The sequence below is a fragment of the Neoarius graeffei genome, chromosome 15 (assembly GCF_027579695.1).
Source record: "Neoarius graeffei isolate fNeoGra1 chromosome 15, fNeoGra1.pri, whole genome shotgun sequence".
Lineage (NCBI taxonomy): Eukaryota > Metazoa > Chordata > Actinopteri > Siluriformes > Ariidae > Neoarius > Neoarius graeffei.
The window spans coordinates 60,124,831-60,150,169 of NC_083583.1; the positions used below are offsets into that span (position 1 = coordinate 60,124,831).

The 25,339-nt window shown below is 42.1% G+C and overlaps 1 long non-coding RNA gene across 3 annotated transcripts in view; it reads left to right on the top strand.

Moving 5' to 3' along the window:
- Window positions 1-25,339, top strand: part of LOC132899681 (uncharacterized) — a 181,775-nt gene that overhangs the window by 26,234 nt on the left and 130,202 nt on the right. For 2 of the 3 annotated variants that reach the window (XR_009656697.1, XR_009656696.1), the window contains one exon: window positions 13,310-13,755. The exons of the other annotated variant lie outside the window; for it this stretch is intronic. This is a non-coding gene — a long non-coding RNA (uncharacterized LOC132899681). Of the gene's footprint in view, window positions 1-13,309; window positions 13,756-25,339 lie in introns of those variants that run through there. 3 annotated transcript variants of the gene reach the window in all.

Below are 25,339 nucleotides of genomic sequence, written 5' to 3' on the forward strand. Positions count from 1 at the left end.
CAGTTCAACCCAAAAGTGTTCAGTAGTGTTGAGGTCAGGGCTCTCGAGTTCTTCCACTCCAACCTTGGCAAACTGTGTCTTTTTACACGTTGCTTTGTGTACAGCTGTCACACTGGAATATGTTCCAGCCTCTTAGTTCTAGTGAATAGAAATGGTAATATACTGTAACAGCATACAAAAACATTCTGTATAATTGTACGCTTTCAACTTTGTATAGCAACAGCTTAAGGAAGAACCACATACAGGTGTGATAGTCAGGTGTCCACAAACTTTGTCATATAGCGTATTTCTGAAACGCAATCTGTCACATCCAGTAATTTGCTTAACAGTGGTATAGTGGTACAGCAGATAGAGTTGACATCCCACAGCATTCACTCACAGCAAACCACAAGTGTAAAAGTTCATTCAGTGTGCATGCTGCCCTCTATATCAGGCAAGATGGAAAGACAGAGGCCAAGATAGATACTTTCCAAATTCAAGCAACATTAGGGGACACAGGAAATAAAATGGGTCACCAAAGCAATAATGAAATTATTAAACAAATATTGGATATTTGGAGCAAAATGGTAAAAGAATACAATATGGAGGGAGACATCAAATTATTAATTTGGCCAGCTCTAGATCCCAAATTCAGACCAGGAATCAGTGTTGTGTCCAATTTCAAGATTCAAGCAGACCTTGTGGCTTCCTTTAACAAGCTTTCAAATAAACAAAGATGTACCTTGTCGGATGAATGGATGGAAGGCAGGCCGGCAGGCCGGGTTAGCAGGCCGAGTTAGCATGCTAACAGAAAGGCTCCAAGGAAAGTCAGTAATCCAGTAAAGGTACATCAAAAGTATCAACTTAAGATCAAAACCAAACTAAAAATATTTCCAACTTGTTCTTAGCTTTAAACTTTCGAAGTAGTTTTCAAAATAGCTTTCCTGAAGGTTTGTAAAGAGCTGTGTGACCACCAGGTCCTTCAAACAATTCTATTGTTCTGCTCTGCTGAACTGACTCTTAAGGTCAAAGGTGACTGGCAGCCATCTTGGCTCCAAAATTCTTCACAGGTATCAAAATAAGAGTATATTACCAACCAAAGTAAGGTCAACTAAAATAAACTAAAATAAACTAAAGTTCAACCAAAATTTCAAGTGCTCCTGTAGCACAATATTACAATTTATCTTCAAATCAAAAATGGCTCTTACATGGCCCACCCCTTATAGCTACGAAGGGACACGAGCTATAATAAATTAAAAATCTATTTTTTCTCAAGAGCCATATTCAATGTCTACTGTGTGCAAGAATCAGTGCATGCATCTGTACGAGTGTGTGCACGTGCGCAAGTCCATGTTGGCTTAGTCAGCTTTAGTTTGCTGGCCATCTACCAGCAGGCAAATCTTGCTGACGGGTCTTTCGAGCTGACTTGTTTTGGTCTGAAGTCGCACACTGCAGACCAAGCCTTTGGAATCAGGAAGGGCTTCTGTGACCCTGGCCAACATCCATGATCCTCGTGGTGCAGTGGCGTCTGCTACAAGTACTATGTCTCCTTTTTGGAAATTGCGCTTGACGCGAGTACACTTTTTGTTCCATTGTCAGATCGCAACTCTGAGACTTGCCCCCTTCTGGCAATGAAGCGTCTGAATGCATGAATGCAAGAGTCAGTGTCGAGTGACTGTGCAACTTCCAGATGTATAGCTCGGCTGGTGAGACATGTGAAAATCACTCCATATTGCTTCACAATGCTACGGCCTCATCTTACTTCCAGTGGTCCAAAGTAATCAACCCCTACATGGGTAAAGGGTGGTAGATCGGGGATAAGCCTATCCACAGGGAGATCTGCCATCTTCTGTTGACCAGCGTTGGAATGGGCCTTTCTACATGTTGTGCATTCATTGATTACCTTCCTGGCAAGGGCGTTGGCACAGGGGATCCAGCATCTCTGCCTAAGTTTGGAGAGAGTTAAATTCCTTCCACTGTGTCCAACTTCTTCATGGGTATGACGAACTAACAGTTTGGAGACATGATGCTCCTTGGGCAGAATTGCAGGATGCCTTTGTTCAGTGGGCATGGCCATTTTTCTAAGATGACCACCAACTTTCAAGGTGCCAGAGTCAATGAAAGGGTCTAGCCTGTAGATGGAGCTGTTCCTGCTTACACATTGCATGCCTTTCTGCAGGCAGGATACCTCATGGGTGAACCCTTGCCTCTGGCAATATTGCACAATAGCCATCTCTGCATCCTCCATGTCACTGACTGATAGCACATAAGGGTCAGTTTTCTGCTGCTTGCTCTGCCTTGTGACCATTTTATGCCTGCTTTGATCAAGCCCTGCTTGGTGTTTCTTGGCAAGTTGCAGAAGAATGGACTTCGACCTGAGGAACCATGCAACAGCCCTCTTCAGTTTCATCCATGTGGAGAAATAGTTCAGGTAAGTAGTGGCATCACAGCTGTCCTTTACAGCTACGTTCACCGTGACAACTTTTCTCAGTTCAGGATCATCTGAGGAGAGGACAAGTTCAACTGGAGAGTCTGGCCAGCAATCTGGTGGTTTGTTCAAGAAATCTGGGCCACTGATCCAGCTCTGTTTCTTTAAGAAGGCATCAATGTGCAGGCCCCGAGAGGCACAATCAGCTGAGTTCAATTTGGTGCCTATGTACTTCCACTGACACCCATCTGATGTGCTTCTGATGACGTTAAGGCAGTTGGCCACAAAGGTTTGAAATCTTCTGCTTTCATTCCGTATGTGTCTCAGAACAGTCATGCTATCTGTCCAGAACAGAGACCTTTCCAATTTCATGTGTATCTCCTCAGATAGCATCCTGTCTATATGCACTGCTAAGACTGCAGCAGTGAGCTCCATCCTAGGTGTGGTCATTTGCGTCAAAGGAGCAACTCTGGCCTTTCCCATTAGAAAGGTGACATGCACTCTGTTGCTGCTACTTGTCAACCTACTTGTCGGCCATACCCTATGTCGCTCACGTCACAGAAGTGGTGCATCTGGGCTGTGATGTTTCCAAAGTTGTTGGGAACAAAACAGCGACTGACCTTGAACTCCCTCACCTTTGGGAGGTCTTGCCACCATTGGTTCCAGGAGTGGACATGGACCTCTGGTAACTCCTCATCCCATCCAATGTTCTGCTTGCATAACTCCTGTAGAATGCATTTTGCAGGGAAGGTGATAGGTGCAAGGAATACAAGTGGATCATATATGGAGCTGACCATGGAGAGAATTCCACGTCTGCTGGTTGGGTGTTCTTTTATGGCTACTTGGAAGGTGAAGGTATCTTCTTGGACACACCATTGCACTCCTAGTGCTCTTTCAATGGGCAGGTCCTCAATGTCAAGGCCAAGATTCCTTACATCCTTGGCCCTGTCAGCTTCTGGTATGGATGCTAAGACAACCTTGTTGTTGCTAATCCATTTGGTCAATGTGAATCCTCCAGTGGCACACAGTGACTTCAGCTCCCTGCAAAGCTCAATGGCATGATTTTCCTTGTCAACAGCCTTGAGCAACTCATCAACATAAAAATTGTTCTGTACAGTGCTTGTTGCTTCAGCTGAGAAGCACCCTGTATTATCCTCAGCTGTCTTCCTCAATGCGTAACTTGCTGCGCTGGCTGAGGATGTTGCACCAAAAAGATGCACAATCATTCTGTATTCTTTCAGGGTCTGAGTGATGTCCCCGCCTGGCCACCAAAGGAAACGGAGGAAGTTGACATGATGAGATGAGACCTTTACTTGGTGGTACATTTTCTCTGTGTCTGCCATGAGGGCAATTTGTCCAAGACGAAAGCGTGCCAAAATGCCAATCAAGGTGTTTGTGAGGTTTGGACCTTGGAGAATCTCAGCATTGAGTGAGGTACCCTGGTAGCCTGCAGAGCAGTCAAATACTACACGCACATTTCCCTTCTTTGGGTGGAACACACCATGATGGGGTATGTACCACACCTTTCCATCTTGCTGAGTCAGCTGGTCCTGGGGTACAAGCTCGGCATGTCCACTGGCTAGGACAGTTTCCATGAAGGCCCTGTACTCCTTGTGGAAATCACTGTTCTTCTGGAATTTTCTTTTCAATGATAAAATTCTTTGTTCTGCTAGGTGACAGTTGTTTGGCATTGTGAGGTTGTCCTTCCTGAATGGTAACGGCAACTCGTAATGTCCATCGACCACCTTTGCAGAGCTGTCCATGATCTGCATGAATTTGCAGTCTTCCACTGACATTTGTTTCTTTTCATCATACTTCTTCTCTGGGAAGTCATGGTGATACTGCTGAATCAATAGCTCACCAAGTGTTTCTACTGAAATGCGGTGTGCATGAACGTGCCTTTGGCCTTGCTTGTCGGTGTATGCATTTTCACCATGAAGTCCATTCACCACCCAACCAAGCAGTGTCTTCATAGCAAAGGGTCCATTATCCTTGCTATTGATGATTCTCCAGGGTTCCATCAACTTTGGTGCATTTATACCGATAAGGAGGTCAACGTTTGCATCAATACTTGGTATACAAATGTCCTGGAGGTAAGGCCATTTTCTTAGGTCTTCCTGCCTGGGGATATGCTCCTTGCTGACAGGGATTTCCTGCTGAGTATAAGTCTCCGGTAAGTCTACGAATGTCTTCGCATCCAGTGCAGCAACTTCCAGACCCCTAACAACTAGGCTGTTCACAGCTTTCTTTTGCCCCATTGTGCGCAGAAGAATTTGTTTTTGTTGGGTTTTGCCCATTGCATTCAACCTTTGTCCAAGTCGTTCTGTGCAAAATGTTGCAGAGCTCCCTGGGTCGAGGAATGCGTATGTCTGCACCGTATGGTTTGAGTTCTTCAATTTCACTTGAACTGGGACAATTGAAAAAGAGTGCATTGCCTGTCACTACAGTCAACTATGTCAGTCTTCAATGAAACCAGTCCACTGTTCACAGTCTTTCCATCGGTCTTTGGCATGTGTAAGATGGTAGGGTGGGGTTTAGAGCACACCGAACATGTTTCCCTTTTGGTGCAGTTTCGGCTCATATGCCCTTTAGCCAGACATCCAAAACAAATACCTTTGGTCTTGAGGAGTTCAACTCTTGTGTTATGAGACCTCTTTTCCAGTTCCGGACATGATGCAGTCTCATATTGACCATCACAGATAGAACAGAGCTTCATTGGGCCGGAGCCTTGCATGGCATTCCCTGCAGTAGAATGCCCTGCAATGTTGTCATCTACCACTGCCATAGTTGTGGCGAAACTGGACCCTTTACTCTTCTGTTTGGTCCCAGAAATGGGCTTACTGCTGCTGGTGGTTGTCTTTGATGGTCTCTTGGGTACTGACACACTTTGAAGATTACCAAAGATGGGGTCTTGTAGAATCCTGGCCTGCCTTTCCAGGAACTGAACAAGGTCTCCAAATGTGGCCTTTGCGCCAGTCCTTTCCCTTATATCAAAAGCATGTTTTCTCCATTTTTCACATATCTTGTATGGCACCTTGGCCACAAGAAGTCTCAGGTTTGAAGGAAGATTCAGTTCATCCATGTACCTGAGCGTGCACATCAGATTGAAGCAGCTGCGAAGAAATAGAGCATAACTCTGCAGAGCGTCACCATTGTCTGGTGGGATGTTCATCCAGTTCAAGGCTTTATCTATATAGGTGGATGTAAGTTTGAATTTGTCCCCAAAGTGGACTTCCAGCAGCCTCTTTGCTTCCCTGTAACCACTGTCAGCATCCATGTGAAGACAGCTCCTGATCAACTCCTGTGGCTGGCCAGAGGTGAACTGCTCAAGGTTAATAAAGACAGGCTTTATTACTAGTGGTGTTGCCTTCAATGCGGTGTTCAAAGGCTTGCATGAACGGTCTGAAGTTCAGAGGCTCTCCATTGAATACAGTAAGATCTCTTGTTGGGAGTGAATTCATCTTCTGCTGTTGTACAATGAGAGCGGCTATGTCCCCTGTGTTGTTGCCTGATGATGAAGGTATGGGTGGATGGGAAGCACCTGTAGTGGCTTGAGTGTTCTGTTGTGGCCGTGTTGCTTGAGCATGCCTGTCAGGCCTCCGTTGCTTCACACCCGGCACTAAGACTTGTTGTAATGGTGTCTTGGGAACAACAGAAATCTTTGCATACTCCACAGGAGATAGTTCTGGCTGAAGTTCTTCCTTGACGTCCTTGTAATGACTCAACAAATACGCATTCATGCCATCTCCTGATGTTTCCAAAAGCTCAGTTGAGGAGATTGGTTCAGCATCAACACTCTGCAAGACTTATTTTTGCATCTGCCACTGCCAACTCTGTTTCAAGGTCCATTTTTTCCATGTCGATTTCAACTTCCATTTTCCTTTGTAGCAATGTATGTTTTTTTGCTAGTGCTGCATGTTTTTTCTCGCGGGCTGCCCGTTCAGCTTCAGCCTTTACTTGGGCAGAAAAGACTGACGATGTTCTGGAAACGACACTGGCAGAACGTGCATGTCCCCTTTTGGCTGACACATTGGAGACACTGTCCAGTGGAGTAACTTCAGGCTGTAAGTCACCTTGAGTGTTCTTCCATGTGTCAACTTCCTTCAAGAATGTTTGCATTTTCGTTCTGTACCAGTCATCATCAGATCCTTTTTCTTCATCGAGCAGTTCTTGAACAGACTGATGAATGTGCTCAAACTCAAATAGTGCTGCATTCAATTGTTCAAATCCTGTATTCACATCTTCTACATTTCCACTCTTCATCAATTCCTGCATTTCATTCATCCTCCTCATACACACGTTAAGTTTTCCTCTGTGTGAGGAGCAAAGTGCTTTAAAGTTGCTCATCAGCCATTTTTTTTTAATTTCAATAAACAAAAACAAAAATATTAAAATGTAATGTTGAATTCTTCAAATCCACAAAAAACAGTTGTATCTTGCTTTCCTTTTCAAACAAAAATGATGTTTGCTCCAGTAGCAATTTCAAGTTAATTCAGTAGGATACTCCAATAGTCATCCACTTCATTCAAAGTCAAACTTAAAACTTATAAAAATCTTCAATGTCCAAGTTTCGATGCAATTCAGTTCAATGTTGCACTCAAAACTCAAAGATCAAAAAAGTCCTCAATTCAAAAATCTTCAAAACTCAAAAGGCTTCAATAGTTAGTGGTTAGCCAAAGTGTCCATGCTTTCCAAACAATTTGTGATGGCTTAGCTCTTTACCTAAGTTGTGTCCAATTTCAAGATTCAAGCAGACCTTGTGGCTTCCTTTAACAAGCTTTCAAATAAACAAAGATATACCTTGTCGGATGAACGGTTGATGATGGATGGATGGATAGATAGAAGGCAGGCAGTGTTAGCAGGCTGAGTTAACATGCTAACAGAAAGGCTCCAAGGAAAGTCAGTAATCCAGTAAAGGTACATCAAAAGTATCAACTTAAGATCAAAACCAAACTAAAAATATTTCCAACTTGTTCTTAGCTTTAAACTTTCAAAATAGCTTTCCTAAAGGCTTGTAAAGAGCTGTGTGACCACCAGGTCCTTCAAACAATTCTATTGTTCTGCTCTGCTGAACTGACTCTTAAGGTCAAAGGTGACTGGTGGCCATCTTGGCTCCAAAGTTCTTCACAGGTATCAAAATAAGAGTATATTACCAACCAAAGTAAGGTCAACTAAAATAAACTAAAGTTCAACCAAAATTTCAAGTGCTCCTGTAGCACAATATTACAATTTATCTTCAAATCAAAAATGGCTCTTACAATCAGTGATGCTGGCTTCAGACGGTGGTGGGACAAGGGCATTACAGCAGTATGTACACTAACTCAAAGTGGGTTCTTAAAAAGTTTTAGAGAATTACAGAAAGAATTTGGAGCCCTGTGATGACCTGGCGACTTGTCTAGGGTGTACCCTGCCTTTCGCCGGTAGTCAGCTGGGATAGGCTCCAGCTTGCCTGTGACCCTGTAGAACAGGATAAAGCGGCTACAGATAATGAGATGAGATGAGATATCAGGGCCTTCAAAAACAGAGTGGGAACAACACGGGATACATTAAAGCAAAATGGGAAAAAGAACTAAATAGAGAACTATCACAGGAGGATTGGCATTCAATGTGGAGTGCACAGCATTCATCCACAAGTTCAAAGAAGTGCAGGGTATTTGGTTGGAAAAATTTGATCCATTTCTTCATTACACTACATATTAAAAAGCAAATTATCTCAGCCTCAGGAACAGTGCTGGAGGCAGTGCGGGAACTTGAACGCCGATCACTCCCATATCTTCTGGTCATGCCCCAAAATTCAAATTTTCTGTGAAAATATATGTCTAACTGTGGGAAAGATTTTAGAATATAAGATTCCTAATGATGTTAAGATTCTATATTTCTGTGTATGGAAAGATGACGTTATTATAAAGGAAGACTGGTATCTGTGTAAAGTACTGTTAATTGCCTGTAAAAAAAACAATTACAAAGAACTGGTATAAAACCAAGTCCCCAAGCCTCAATCAGTGGATGGACAGGGTTAAAGAAATCTATGTAATGGAAAAGATGACTTTCTCTCTGAGGTATAGTGGAGCAATCTTTCCCAGGAAATGGAAGAATTGGACTGCTTATATCGTATGGGCACATCCTGAGAAGAGATGCAGAGCATGTGGGAAGGAGAATGTTGAGGATGGAGCTGCCAGGCACATGAAAATGAGAAAGGCCAAAGAGGAGATACATGGATGTGGTGAGAGAGGACATGAAAGTGGCAGGTGTGGTAGAGAAGGATGCGGAAGACAGGGAGCAATGGAGACGAAAGATCTGCTGTGGCGACCCCTAATTGGGAGCAGCCAAAAGAAGAAGAAGAAGAAGAGGACTGCTTATATCAAAGGAATAGAGGATGCTACCAATTAAACAGGACAATTAAAGACACTGGACATGATGTATCACAATACTACCACCAGAGGAGTCCCCACGTTTTTGTTCATTTATACCCCTTGACAGTTCATTGTCTGCTTGTTTTTTGTTTCATATTAAGCTGAAAATACTAAATAAAAGTATCAAAAAAGTTCATTCAGTGATGCAGAAAAAAGTGCGAGTATGTATGTGTATATATATATATATATATATATATATATATATGGCGGCACGGTGGTGTAGTGGTTAGCGCTGTCGCCTCACAGCAAGAAGGTCCTGGGTTCGAGCCCCGGGGCCGGCGAGGGCCTTTCTGTGCGGAGTTTGCATGTTCTCCCCGTGTCCGCGTGGGTTTCCTCCGGGTGCTCCGTTTTCCCCCACAGTCCAAAGACATGCAGGTTAGGTTAACTGGTGACTCTAAATTGACCGTAGGTGTGAATGTGAGTGTGAATGGTTGTCTGTGTCTATGTGTCAGCCCTGTGATGACCTGGCGACTTGTCCAGGGTGTACCCCGCCTTTCGCCCGTAGTCAGCTGGGATAGGCTCCAGCTTGCCTGCGACCCTGTAGAAGGATAAAGCGGCTAGAGATAATGAGATGAGATGATATATATATATATATATATACAACCCCGATTCCAAAAAAGTTGGGACAAAGTACAAATTGTAAATAAAAACGGAATGCAATAATTTACAAATCTCAAAAACTGATATTGTATTCACAATAGAACATAGACAACATATCAAATGTCGAAAGTGAGACATTTTGAAATTTCATGCCAAATATTGGCTCATTTGAAATTTCATGACAGCAACACATCTCAAAAAAGTTGAGACAGGGGCAATAAGAGGCTGGAAAACTTAAAGGTACAAAAAAGGAACAGCTGGAGGACCAAACTGCAACTCATTAGGTCAATTGGCAATAGGTCATTAACATGACTGGGTATAAAAAGAGCATCTTGGAGTGGCAGCGGCTCTCAGAAGTAAAGATGGGAAGAGAATCACCAATCCCCCTAATTCTGCGCCGACAAATAGTGGAGCAATATCAGAAAGGAGTTCGACAGTGTAAAATTGCAAAGAGTTTGAACATATCATCATCTACAGTGCATAATATCATCAAAAGATTCAGAGAATCTGGAAGAATCTCTGTGCGTAAGGGTCAAGGCCGGAAAACCATACTGGGTGCCCGTGATCTTCGGGCCCTTAGATGGCACTGCATCACATACAGGCATGCTTCTGTATTGGAAATCACAAAATGGGCTCAGGAATATTTCCAGAGAACATTATCTGTGAACACAATTCACCGTGCCATCTGCCGTTGCCAGCTAAATCTCTATAGTTCAAAGAAGAAGCCGCATCTAAACATGATCCAGAAGCGCAGACGTCTTCTCTGGGCCAAGGCTCATTTAAAATGGACTGTGACAAAGTGGAAAACTGTTCTGTGTTCAGACGAATCAAAATTTGAAGTTCTTTATGGAAATCAGGGACGCCGTGTCATTCGGACTAAAGAGGAGAAGGACGACCCAAGTTGTTATCAGCGCTCAGTTCAGAAGCCTGCATCTCTGATGGTATGGGGTTGCATTAGTGCGTGTGGCATGGGCAGCTTACACATTTGGAAAGACACCATCAATGCTGAAAGGTATATCCAGGTTCTAGAGCAACATATGCTCCCATCCAGACGACGTCTCTTTCAGGGAAGACCTTGCATTTTCCAACATGACAATGCCAAACCACATACTGCATCAATTACAGCATCATGGCTGCGTAGAAGAAGGGTCCGGGTACTGAACTGGCCAGCCTGCAGTCCAGATCTTTCGCCCATAGAAAACATTTGGCGTGCCATAAAACAGAAGAAACGACAAAAAAGACCCAAGACATTTGAGCAACTAGAATCCTACATTAGACAAGAATGGGTTAACATTCCTATCCCTAAACTTGAGCATCTTGTCTCCTCAGTCCCCAGACGTTTACAGACTGTTGTAAAGAGAAAAGGGGATGTCTCACAGTGGGAAACATGGCCTTGTCCCAACTTTTTTGAGATGTGTTGTTGTCATGAAATTTAAAATCACCTAATTTTTCTCTTTAAATGATACATTTTCTCAGTTTAAACATTTGATATGTCATCTATGTTCTATTCTGAATAAAATATGGAATTTTGAAACTTCCACATCATTGCATTCTGTTTTTATTTACAATTTGTACTTTGTCCCAACTTTTTTGGAATCGGGGTTGTATATATACGGTATATATATATATATATATATATATATATATATATATACATACACACACACACACACACACACAGAGTATATATATATATATATATATATATATATATATATATATAGAGAGAGAGAGAGAGAGAGAGAGAGAGAGTCAGTCAAGTTTATTTGTATAGCGCTTTTAATAATAGACATTGTCGCAAAGCAGCTTTACAGAATTTGAACGACTTAAAACATGAGCTAATTTTAGCTAATTTTATCCCTAATCTATCCCCAATGAGCAAGCCTGTCGTGACGGTGGCAAGGAAAAAAACTCCCTCAGACTACAGGAGGAAGAAACCTCGAGAGGAACCGGACTCAGAAGGGAACCCATCCTCATTTGGGCAACAACAGACAACATGACTATAATATTAACAGTTTTAACATGAAGTCAGTTTCGTTGATGTTATAAACTCTTCATTGATGGAAACTTGAGTGCAAAACTGTTCATGACAACTGCAGTCCTAAAGTTAGCAAGTCAACTGTAGTCCTCAGCCATAAAAGCATTACTGTAAGAGTCCAGAGCCTCCTCCAAGTGTGACTTTCAACTGTCCACATGGGGCCGTCCTCCACAGGAGCAATGCGATGAGACTCCAACCAGACACAAGGCACCAGGATGGATCAGGCAGGTCTGAGGAGCAGAAGAGGTCAGCATCTCGATTCCAGGACTGACATGTAACTCAGAGGGACAGATTTTGGGGGGGAGAGAAAACACAGGTTGTTAGGTATGCCCAATGTCACCTAAATAAGTAGGAACAATATACATATTGCACTGAGTACAAGCAGGGACTCTGGCAACTAACTATGACAGCATAACTAAAAGGGGAGAAACTATATATATATATATATATATATATATATATATATATATATATATATATATATATCAGGGCATGAAATTCGCGGTGGTCCAGTCACCCGAGGCGACTTAATTTGTCATTTCGTGGGTAATTCCTGTCACTAGGCAGCCCGGCTGGCTAGTTGAAAATAAAAAAATATATATGAAGCGAAGATTCAGACTAGGGCTGTGTGATATATCAAATATACTCGATATATCCCTGAAAATTATGTGTGAGATACATATAATTATTATATCGTAACTATCGAGTATTTTATGGTCATCTGCTGACTTGCGTTTGTTTCGTGTTTGTTGCGTTTGTTTAAAACGTTTTCCGGTGGTTTTCTCCCTGTCCCTCAGGCAGTAACGTGAGAGGCTGCCTAAGGGTAAAAAAAACAATAACGTCACACACTCGCCAACCAATCCCGGGCGACATCTCGGTGCTGAAAGGAACTTGCAGGAAGATTTTCTAGTTTTGGTTTACAGCGCTGACTCAGTTCGTGCAATCGCTGGTGTTGCATAGGCTACCGTGTAAGCTCTGTCAATTTCAGCGATTAATTAAAAATGGAAGCGGATGAATTGGTTCCTAAAAGAACTAGTAAGGGGTCAGTCATACGGCATTTTTTTGGATATCGCAAGGAGGACGTGGAACAGCAAATGCCAATTTGTAAAGTGTGCAAAAAAACCCATGTCATCACAAAAGGCAGCAGCACTACAAACATGCTCCATCACCTGAAAACTCACCCGGTACAGTATGAAGAGTCTCTTAAACTCCGAACTACTTGCCCACGAGCTAACCCCCCCCCCACAAGCTAAACAAATGACCATAGCAGCCTCGTTCTCCAAAGCCCCCCCCATATGTTGCAATTTTCAAGATTGTTTTTTCAGTTTGTGCGACATCTTTGTTGAATAAAAATAGTCTTATTTCAACTCAATTGTGATTAATCACGAACATGAAAATTTAAAATGTGTTGCTGAAAACCACCTGTAAAGTTAACCAAGAATATTATTTAATCTGCAGGGATTGTAGTGAAAACAGTAAAAGTTAGATTTCATGGGGTCCTTTAGAGGAGATTTCAATATATTGTGAAATGGAGAAAATGTATTGGGATATTCATTTTTTCCCATATCGCACAGCCGTAATTCAGACACACCGTCAACTAAAGCCGACACATATTAAGCGCGTGCCGTGTCTGTGTTAATTGATGTGTTTATCGGCAGGACGGAAAAAAGAATTCCGAATCATATCGTGTACGAGTCAGGCTGTTGGTTTTTTCACTACTGTGCATGCATGCATATAACGCATCTCATTGAATATCGTGGTAATAACGTTATCAAATTCAATAGATGTGGCCACATTATCGCCCATTTAAACACGTGTTTTTGTTGTTGTTTACATCTACATCTGCCAAAGCTACGTTGAGATGTGGAATTTTCTGAAAGGTGTACAGAAACCGCCAGAGATGGGGACAAAGCAACCTCAGTCTGAAGAGGAGAAAAAGGCCACCGATAAAGCGTACGAGAAGGAGAAACGACAAAGGACTTATAAGCAAATGTGGGAGCAGGGTAGGCCTTGGCTGCGATACGATTTTTATGGAATAATTAATTTTTTTCAAGTTGATTCCTAGTCAATATGAAGCTCCTAATGCTTTCTCTCTCATAAATGGTTAAATACAGAAAGCATGTTGGACATATTTTGGGTGCTATAGTCATGATAGTAAGTATATTTGTTTTCAATACTCATACACCAAGTTGCCAAGTTTTCCAATATATTATTATTTGTTGATATTATATTATGGTGCTCTGTGTTGTTCTCATTTATGTATCTAACAACAGTATCAGAATAGTCGGGTCTTGAAATAAATGCACATTAGTCATGAACAATGGTAACTACTCTCTTTTGTGTTATTTTTGACAGAAGTAAAATTCATACATGAACAAATTTTGGCTAGTTGATTTTCTGTTTGGCTAGTTTGGAAGGTAACTAGTCCGGCTGGCTGGTGAAAAAATATATGAATTTCGAGCCATATATATATATATATATATATATATATATATATATATATATATATATATATATATATACAGTGCCTTGCAAAAGTATTCATACCCCTTGAACTTTTTCACATTTTTCCACCTTACAGCCACGAACTTAAAAGTTTTTTATTGAGATTTTATGTGATAGACCAACACAGAGTGGCACATAATTGTGAAGTGAAACGAAAATGATAAATGGTCTTCAAAATTTTAAACAAATAAAAATCTGAAAAATGTGGTGTGCATTAGTATTCAGCCCCCCTGCGTCAATACTTTGTAGAGCCACCTTTTGCTGCAATTACAGCTGCAAGTCTTTTGTGGTATGTCTCTACCAGCTTTGCACATCTAGACACTGAAATTTTTGCCCATTCTTCTTTGCAAAATAGCTCAAACTCAGCCAGATTGGATGGAAAGCGTCTGTGAACAGCAATTTTCAAGTCTTGCCACAGATGCTCAACGGGTTTGGACTTTGACTGGGCCATTCTAACACATGAATATTCTTTGATCTAAACCATTCCATTGTAGCTCTGGCTGTATGTTTAGGGTCATTGTCTTGCTGGAAGGTGAATCTCCTTCCCAGTCTCAAGTCTTTTGCAGCCTCCAACAGGTTTTCTTCCAGGATTGCCCTGTATTTAGCTCCATCCATCTTCCCATCAACTCTGACCAGCTTCCCTGTCCCTGCTGAAGAAAAGCATCCCCATAGCATGATGCTGCCACCACCATGTTTCACAGTGGGGATGGTGTGTGCAGGGTGATGAGCAGTGTTAGTTTTCCGCCACACGTAGCACTTTGCATTTAGGCCAAAAAGTTAAACTTTGGTCTCATCTGACCAAAGCACCTTCTTCCACATGTTTGCTGCGTCCCCTACATGGCTTCTTATGCCTGTCTTTCAACAATGGCTTTCTTCTTGCCACTCTTCCAAAAAGGCCAGATTTGTGGAGTGTACGACTTATAGTTGTCCTGTGCACAGATTCTCCCACCTGAGCTGTGGATTTCTGCAGCTCCTCCAGAGTGATCATGGGCCTCTTGGCTGCTTCTCTGACCAGCGCTCTCCTTGCTCGCTCTGTCAGTTTAGGTGGATGGCCATATCTTGGTAGGTTTGCAGTTGTGCCATACTTTTTCCATTTTTGAATGATGGATTGAACAGTGCTTCTTGAGATGTTCAGAGCTTGGGATATTTTTTTATAACCTAACCCTGCTTTAAGCTTCTCCAGAACTTTATCCCTGACCTGTCTGGTGAGTTATTTGGTCTTCATGATGCTGTTTGTTCTTCAGTGTTCTCTAACAAACCACTGAGGCCTTCACAGAACAAGTGTATTTATGCTGAGAGTAAATTACACACAGTAGGACTCTATTAACTAATCAGATGACTTCTGAAGGCAATTGATTGCACTGGATTGTATTTAGAGGTATCAGAGTACAGGGGGCTGAATACACATCACATTTTTCAGATTTTTATTTGTTGAAAATTTTGAAGACCATTTATCATTTTCATTTCACTTCACAATTATGTGCTACTCTGTGTTGGTCTATCACATAAAATCTCAATAAAAAAACTTTTAAGTTCATGGTTGTAAGGTGGAAAAATGTGGAAAAGTTCAAAGGGTATGAATACTTTTGCAAGGCACTGTATATATATATATATATATATATATATATATATATATATATATATATATATATTTTTTTTTTTTTTCCTGGCCATCAGTCTTCATGAGACACAAAATACTATTTGTCCGAAAACATATTAACATGGTCATTGTAATAGTGGTTTGATTAACACTGACTGATAGGAACATGGCCAAGAATAGGAGAACAGAAGAGCTTTTGCCAATTACAGTATTAAAAGTATATAATAAATGACAAATCTGTATTTTATGCTGCTGTATTTTCTGCTACCTCCCCATCCACCATTCTTATTTAATCAGTACTTACTGACCTTGTCACCTGTCCGGATCTCCATTGTATTGGTAGGGGTCGGTATTAAAATTCAACCCTCTGGTGAAAATAAAAGTATTTTAATTTCCCTGTGACATTAAAACTGCATGGCTGCGGGGCAATCTCTGGTGTGCATGCAGTCCTATGCAAATTTTGAGCTTGTAGCAGTGGCTCTGTATGGCTCTTTCAAGGCTCAGTGTTTTGCTGAGAAACATGTCATACTGAAAGACGTTTGCAAGATATAATCTTCCATAAAATTGCTTGTAAAAATCAAAGTCTGTCACACAGTTTATAACTTTATCCCCTGTTTCTCTCTCTCTCTCTCTCTCTCTCTCTCTCTCTCTCTCTCTCTCACACACACACACACACACACACACACACACACACACACACACACACACACACACTACACATGGAATCGTTTATTCAGTCTCATCTCAGGAACCTCTTCACCATCCCTCAATCACATGAGATATAATTCACTTGCCACTGTCACTATGCATGAGTGGACTGCTTGAAAGTAAAGTTCATAACCGACAATCATTTAATTACAATCTAAAAATCAAATGAAGTGGAGATAAATTAATTAATTGACATTTTCAGAATGATCTGTGATCGATTGCAGTCCCAGTAAACATACATTCATTTGATTTTATAATAGTACAATATGCGGACAGTATAATCACTCAAAAGGTGAAACATTAACAAATAAAATAAAACATACCTGATATCCTTTTTTAAGTTTTAAACTTATCTGTTGTCTGACTGATCATGGGTTCATTTACACAGTTTTCATTTCATCACAGATTATTTTTGAATGTGTTTAATTTAAGGACCTGTACTCGGATTCACTAGAAATACACTGATCTGCCATGACATTAAAACCACTGACAGATAAAGAAGTGAATAATATTGATTATCTCATTACAATGGCACCTGTCAAGGGGTGGGATATATTCGGCAGCAAGAGAACAGTCAGTTCTTGAGGTTGATGTGTTGGAAGCAGGAAAAATGGGCAAGTGTAAGGATCTGAGCAACTTTGACAAGGGACAAATTGTAATGGCTAGATGACTGGGTCTGGGTCTCCAAAATGGTACATCTTGTAGGGTGTTTCTGGTATGCAGTAGTTAGTACCTACCAAAAGTGGTCCAAGGAAGGACAACCGGTGAAACAGCGACAGGGTCATGGGTGTCGAAGGCTCATTGATTCTCATGAGGCACGAAGGCGGGCCCATAGTGTCCAATCCCACAGAAGAGCTACTGTAGTACAACCCCGATTCCAAAAAAGTTGGGACAAAGTACAAATTGTAAATAAAAACAGAATGCAATGATGTGGAAGCTTCAAAATTCCATATTTTATTCAGAATGGAAACTAGATGACATATCAAATGTTTAAACTGAGAAAATGTATCATTTAAAGAGAAAAATTAGGTGATTTTAAATTTCATGACAACAACACATCTCAAAAAAGTTGGGACAAGGCCATGTTTACCACTGTGAGACATCCCCTTTTCTCTTTACAACAGTCTGTAAACGTCTGGGGACTGAGGAGACAAGTTGCTCAAGTTTAGGGATAGGAATGTTAACCCATTCTTGTCTAATGTAGGATTCTAGTTGCTCAACTGTCTTAGGTCTTTTTTGTCGTATCTTCCGTTTTATGATGCGCCAAATGTTTTCTATGGGTCAAAGCTCTGGACTGCAGGCTGGCCAGTTCAGTACCCGGACCCTTCTTCTAGGCAGCCATGATGCTGTAATTGATGCAGTATGTGGTTTGGCATTGTCATGTTGGAAAATGCAAGGTCTTCCCTGAAAGAGACGTCGTCTGGATGGGAGCATATGTTGCTCTAGAACCTGGATATACCTTTCAGCATTGATGGTGTCTTTCCAGATGTGTAAGCTGCCCATGCCACACGCACTAATGCAACCCCATACCATCAGAGATGCAGGCTTCTGAACTGAGCGCTGATAACAACTTGGGTCGTCCTTCTCCTCTTTAGTCCGAATGACACGGCGTCCCTGATTTCCATAAAGAACTTCAAATTTTGATTCGTCTGACCACAGAACAGTTTTCCACTTTGCCACAGTCCATTTTAAATGAGCCTTGGCCCAGAGAAGACGTCTGCGCTTCTGGATCATGTTTAGATACGGCTTCTTCTTTGAACTATAGAGTTTTAGCTGGCAATGGCGGATGGCACGGTGAATTGTGTTCACAGATAATGTTCTCTGGAAATATTCCTGAGCCCATTTTGTGATTTCCAATACAGAAGCATGCCTGTATGTGATGCAGTGCCGTCTAAGGGCCCGAAGATCACGGGCACCCAGTATGGTTTTCCGGCCTTGACCCTTACGCACAGAGATTCTTCCAGATTCTCTGAATCTTTTGATGATATTATGCACTGTAGATGATGATATGTTCAAACTCTTTGCAATTTTACACTGTCGAACTCCTTTCTGATATTGCTCCACTATTTGTCGGCGCAGAATTAGGGGGATTGGTGATCCTCTTCCCATCTTTACTTCTGAGAGCCGCTGCCACTCCAAGATGCTCTCTTTATACCCAGTCATGTTAATGACCTATTGCCAGTTGACCTAATGAGTTGCAATTTGGTCCTCCAGCTGTTCCTTTTTTGTACCTTTAACTTTTCCAGCCTCTTATTGCCCCTGTCCCAACTTTTTTGAGATGTGTTGTTGTCATGAAATTTCAAATGAGCCAATATTTGGCATGAAATTTCAAAATGTCTCACTTTCGACATTTGACATGTTGTCTGTGTTCTATTGTGAATACAATATCAGTTTTTGAGATTTGTAAATTATTGCATTCCGTTTTTATTTACAATTTGTACTTTGTCCCAACTTTTTTGGAATTGGGGTTGTACAAACTGCCGAAAAAGTTAATACCAGCTAAAACAGAAAGGTGTCAGCATTAATGTTTTCAGCAGTTTGTGCAGATCCTTATGCTTGCCCATTTTTCCTGCTTCCAACACATCAACTTTGAGAACTGACTGTTCTCTTGCTGGCGAATATATCCCACCCCTTGACAGGTGTATTGTAATGAGATAATCCATGGTATTCACTTCACCTGCAGTGGTCATAATGTTATGGCTAATCAGTGTATAGCACTTATGTTTTGCAGTGGAGTTTTGAAAATATACTGGCAATGAATATCATCTGATCCACTGTTCCATGCTTCTGAAGGAGAGCCAGAAGTTGCATATGGAGTGAGGCCTTACAAAGTTTTCCACCTTCCAATATTTTTTGGATTTCTGAACTTCAACATTAGTGAATTCCATAATATGAAATGCCAGCAATACAACACTATCACCTTACAGCAAGCAGGTTCTGGGTTTGAACCTCCCATTCGACTGGGGAGTTTCTGTGCAGAGTTTGCATGTCCTCCTCATGCTTGCTTGGTGTGCTGGTTTCTTCCCACAGTCCAAAGACATGTTTGGTCAACTTCTACTAAGCACCCAAATTAGGTCAACTACTCTAAATTGCCCATAAGCGTGAATGTGAATGGTTGTTTGTCTCTTATCTCTGTGATAGATTGGAGACCTTTCCAGGGTGTACCCCGCCTCTCACCCAAAGTCAGCTGGGATTGGCTCCACCTCACTCATGACCCTCAATTAGATAAGCAGTATAGACAATGGATGGATGGATAGATGGCTGAATTAGAAAAGATTTTCCATCTTAAGGAAGATCTGATAAAGGGTGAAGGAAATCAATTTTGGGTAGCACAGTGGTGTAGTGGTTAGCACTGTCGCCTCACAGCAAGAAGGTCCTGGGTTCGAGCCCAGTGGCTGATGAGGGCCTTTCTGTGTGGAGTTTGCATGTTCTCCATGTGTCTGCATGGGTTTCCTCTGGGTGCTCCGGTTTCCCCCACAGTCCAAAGACATGCAGGTTAGGCTAATTGGTGGATCTAAATTGACCGTAGGTGTGAATGGTTGTTTGTCTCTATGGTGGAGTTTACATTAGACCGTATCAGCAGATCATCAGATTAACGTTTTTAAAACGATTAGTGTGCACACAGCAACACCAATACACGATTCGCGTGCACATACCATAGCAACACCAATACACGGATACGCTCGGCTCCGCAGGCATCCTGCGCTCCAAATCACTCCGCCCTGAACAGCGAGTGCCCTCTGGAGGGTGCGCACTCCGGCCCTGCGCAGCTCACAGAGCGCACGAGTGAAGCGCACGAGCAGTGATTCGGGACTGAGCCGCTGTGTGTGTGATCCCAGCGCATATCACTTACCACTTGCAAGTGGAAGGATGGCAAGCCTAAAGACAATCATAACTACACAATGGGCAGTATTTGCATCAGTATTTGCAGTATTTTCATACTTTTATACTCTTTAATGAAAGGTGATACAAGGCGGAAGTCCGCGCCGCTTTTCAGCAGTCGCGTCACATGACCAACGCCAGCGAATCAGGAAGGTGGATGTCACAGTGACGTTGTCCAATGACGATGCCAGCTAGAGCTCAGCACAGCGTATCCGCGTATTCTCAATGTTTACACAGCACCGGACCAGACACGATCTGGATTGAATACGTGGACCCTGGCGGATTCCCGTTTCCCGGCGTTTCCAGGCGTTTTAATGTAAACGGACAGTGCATCCGCAAAGAAAATGAGACAGATACGGTCTAATGTAAACTTGGCCTATGTGTCAGCCTTGCGATGACTTGTCCAGGGTGTACCCCGCCTCTCACCCATAGTCAGCCGGGATAGGCTCCAGCTCGCCTGTGACCCTGTACAGGATAAGCAGCTATGGATAATGGGTAGATGGATGCCCATATGTGAATGGTTGTTCATCTCTGTGTAATCTGGTGATGGATTGGTGGCCTGCCCAGGATGTACCCCACCTCTCTGCCAAAGTCAGCTGAGATTGGTGCCCCTCAATTGGATAAGCGGTATAAACAATAGATGGATGGATGGAAGTATTTTTGGCAAATGTGTATTCGGCTGATGGTGTTTTAATTACAGTGCTGAGCGTAAATGAGTACACCCCTTTGAAAAGTAACATTTTAAACAATATCTCAATGAACACAATTTCCAAAATGTTGAAAAGACAAATTTTAATATAACATCTGTTTAACTTATAACGTGAAAGTAAGGTTAATAATATAAAGTTAGATTACACATTTTTCAGTTTTACTCAAATTAGGGTGGTGCAAAAATGAGTACACCCCACAACAAAAACTACTACATCTAGTACTTTGTATGGCCTCCATGATTTTTAATGACAGCACCAAGTCTTCTAGGCATGGAATGAACAAGTTGGCGACATTTTGCAACATCAATCTTTTTCCATTCTTCAACAATGACCTCTTTTAGTGACTGGATGCTGGATGGAGAGTGATGCTCAACTTGTCTCTTCAGAATTCCCCATCAGTGTTCGATTGGGTTCAGATCAGGAGACATACTTGGCCACTGAATCACTTTCACCCTGTTCTTCTTCAGAAATCCAACAGTGGCCTTAGATGTGTGTTTAGGATCATTGTCATGTTGGAAAAGTGCACGACGACCAAGGGCACGGAGTGATGGTAGCAGCTTCTCTTTCAGTATAGAGCAATACGTCTGTGAATTCATGATGCCATCAATGAAATGCAGCTCCCCGACACCAGCAGCACTCATGCAGCCCCACATAAGGACGCTGCCACCACCATGTTTCACTGTAGGCACCAGGCATTTTTCTTTGTATTCCTCACCTTTGCGACACCATACAGTTTTGAAGCCATCAGTTCCAAAAACATTTATCTTGGTCTCATCACTCCAGAGTATGGAGTCCCAGTAGTCTTCATCTTTGTCAGCATGGGCCCTGGCAAACTCTAGGTGGGCTTTTTTGTGCCTGGGCTTTAGGAGAGGCTTCTTTTGTGGACGGCATCCATGCATGCCATTCCTCTGCCGTGTACGCCGTATTGTGTCACGGGAAATAGTCACCCCAGTGTGGCTTTCTACTTCTTTAGATAACTGCAGTGAACTTGCATGCCGATTTTTTTCAACCCTTCTCATCAGAAGACGCTCCTGTCGAGGTGTTAACTTCCGTGGACGACCTGGATGTCTCTGTGAGATGGTTGCAGTTCCATCTTTCTTCAATTTCTGTACCACTTTTGCTACAGTATTCTGACTGATAAGTAAAGCTTTGCTGATCTTCTTGTAGCCTTCACCTTTGTGGTGGAAAGAAATTATTTTCTTTGGGGAATTCTGAAGAGTCAAGTTGAGCATCACTCTCCATCCAGCATCCAGTCACTAAAAGAGGTCGTTGTTGAAGAATGGAAAAAGATTGATGTTGCAAAATGTCGCCAACTTGTTCATTCCATGCCTAGAAGACTTGGTGCCGTCATTAAAAATCATGGAGGCCATACAAAGTACTAGATGTAGTAGTTTTTGTTGTGGGGTGTACTCATTTTTGCACCACCCTAATTTGAGTGAAACTGAAAAATGTGCAATCTAAGTTTATATTATTAACCTTACTTTCACGTTATAAGTTAAACAGATGTTATATTAAACTTTGTCTTGTCAACATTTTGGAAATTGTTTGTGTTCATTGAGATATTGTTTAAAATGTTACTTTTCAAAGGGGGTGCACTCATTTACGCTCAGCACTGTATGTGATCATGTTCCAGCTCATATTTGTACAAGAGTAGCTACTGGAAAAAATAATTAGCTCATCATATTAAATTGAAATTCACTTAAACTTTTGCCAAAAATAAATATTCTGAATGGGAACATACTTGGAGTAGATAAGTATATACCGTAGCACTTGCAAACTGTACTGCCAGAGGCAATCCTTCTCTGGTGTGCCTTTTCACTGAGAAAGAGAGAGTTTAGCATAATGCCTGACAAACAGGAATAATAGCTAGCACCTTATCTGTGCAATCGGGAGAGAATAGATGGTGTTGTCAAATTCCAGCCAGAGAAGTACACAAGGACTTTTACTTAGTGGAAAACAGCCAGTGCTTATTAAGTCTGATTCATACAGTCAAAGGGCTGATACATGAGGCTGTAGCACTCGGTTCTAATCAATGAGAAATAACTACAGTGAAATAATGGCAAACTGTATAGAGCTGGGACTCTATTCAGCCTGGATTTACTCAATACTGATAATGAAGCACACTGGCTGGAGATTACACTGTGGGCTCTAGTACATTAACCTATACAGCTCTATTGTAAACATGACAATACGGACCGCATGTCTTATGAAACAGTGCTCATACTTGAGTACTCGAATCAGTGTTCTTTTAAAAATCTTCCATACAACGTTACATACTGAGTCTAAGTTACTTCCTGTCTAGGATGCTGGTATGTTTAGCACCCAGGTCACGGTGCATCGCGACAGCCGTTTGGAGTGGTAGTTCTGGAGCCGAGGAGCCGAGTGACATTGATGTATGATCTCTGTTAAAGGAGTGTCTTAGTCTGTTGATTACCATGGGCTGGGACCACTCAGCTGTTTTTGCTCTTGGGAAACACTGATAGTTTTTTCTAATTAACCTTCGGAGCATTTTCTGCTCACTGGAAATAAAGAAGTTGTTGCATATTCATTGCTTTCTATTGCAAGGCTTTCTTTACAATGCATACTTTTTATATCAAAGTTTAGCTTGTCTCATTCTGGTCAATGGACTCCGGCGTTCAAAAGGTTATCGCCCTTTGCAGAGAACATTTGAGATCGTCCTGCATCATAAACTCAGCATTGCTATAAAGATGTCTTAGCATGACATAGAGATCAACAGATCAGTAGTCCAAGCTGGCTGTTGCCAGGTTTTTATCTGAGCTCACAGCAAGCCCAGCGAGGACATGTCAGGATGTGCTTCTGCACTAGGTGCCTTTACAGCGTGGTATTAAAAGAGAGATGTTCAACCATTGAACATCACCCAGAGCAAAACCATCAAATCTCTCAGGGAAGAAATGGATCAAGTGAAATATAATGTGGTCGCAGCCTCCCTCTAGGCAGCTGCACTTTCAAGCCTCGTATTACAAAGTGGATTGCAGCATGGTGTTGAATTGTGTCTGGGTTAGGGAGATGATGAGGTGCTGTGCCAGGCCAGGCCCTGAGTGCCAAATGTGACATAGGGAGAGAGAAGGGGCCAGAGTAATTCTGCTTGCTGGAACGAGTTTTCTTTGCCTGAAGAGCCTGGGCATGCGTCCATCGTCTATCTCACAAAACAGCATTTACACACTCAATTTTTACCCACAAGTCCCATATTTCGGGGAAGTTTTTCTTTTTCTGTGACTAAATGAACAAGTATAAGGAGAAAGGCAGATAGAGAGGGAGAGGGAGTCAGAGTGTGCATTTGGCAGTGGCGATAAGACGTCAGAAGTGGGTCAAGGACTCTCGCGGCTCGACAATTTGCTGTAATTACAGAACTCCCAGTGCCATAAGCAGGAAGATCAAATCCGACATGGGATTTGGGAATCCATTGTGGTGCTCCCCCTGTCTCTCTGTTTCGCCTTGTTAGCTAAGCTTTTGTTGTTGGATTTATTTGCATAGCCATTTGTAGCCAGTGTGTGTAATTTAGACTGTATAATTTTCTAAATATAATAAACAAGTCTTCAGTTTTGTAAGGACAATATAAATTCATAAAACCATCTATTTCAAGATAAAGCAGGAATCTGAAGAATAGTCTTTTTTTTTTTTTTAAACTGCCATCAGCAAACTATTCAATTTCATGAGCCATCTAATTCCCTTTCTTTTAACCTGAATAACATGGCACTAAAGCTCAATGACGGAATACTTTTCCACAGGTAGGACACCATTAGCTACTGTAATGCCTCCCTCTGGCTCCAATGCAAGGTTGTTGCCTTGACAACACTATTGGCAGGTGGAATTGACAAAGACGCATTCAAGCGTTAAATGTTACATGTGCAACACTTCACAAGTTATTGAATATAATACCTACACATGATGTGCTGCCTGGGGCTTTAATTACCACCGTGCTTCTTTCAGCAAGCATTCGCAGACAGCTTCATCACATTTTTTCCAGACACAGTCCATTGTTTTGTACTTTGTGAAAGGGAATCGCATTTGTGAGTGTGCATATTCAAGCTAGGGAATTATCTACATACACACTCACCGGCCACTTTAATAGGAACTTGTTTTTGAGCCTAAGATTCCTGTTCTTGGCTGCAGGAGTGGAACCCAGTGTGCTCTTCTGCTGTTGCATGCTGAGATGCTTTTCTGTTCACCACGATTGTAAAGAGTGATTATATGAGTTACTGTATCCTTCCTGGCAAAAAAAACCCTCAAACCAATCTGCCATTTTCCTCTGAACTCTCTTATCAACAAGGCGTTTGTTTCCACCCACAGAACTGTCACTCACTCACTCCGGGCCCGGTGCAATGGGTGGGCCTTTGGGGGCCGGGCCCGCCCATTTAGTCACGTGGGCCCACCCTAGTGTGGGCCCGCCCGCCCTGTCATAGGCTAGGGCCAACAGCTTAACACAATCGTCTCGTCTCGTCTCGTCTTCTTCCG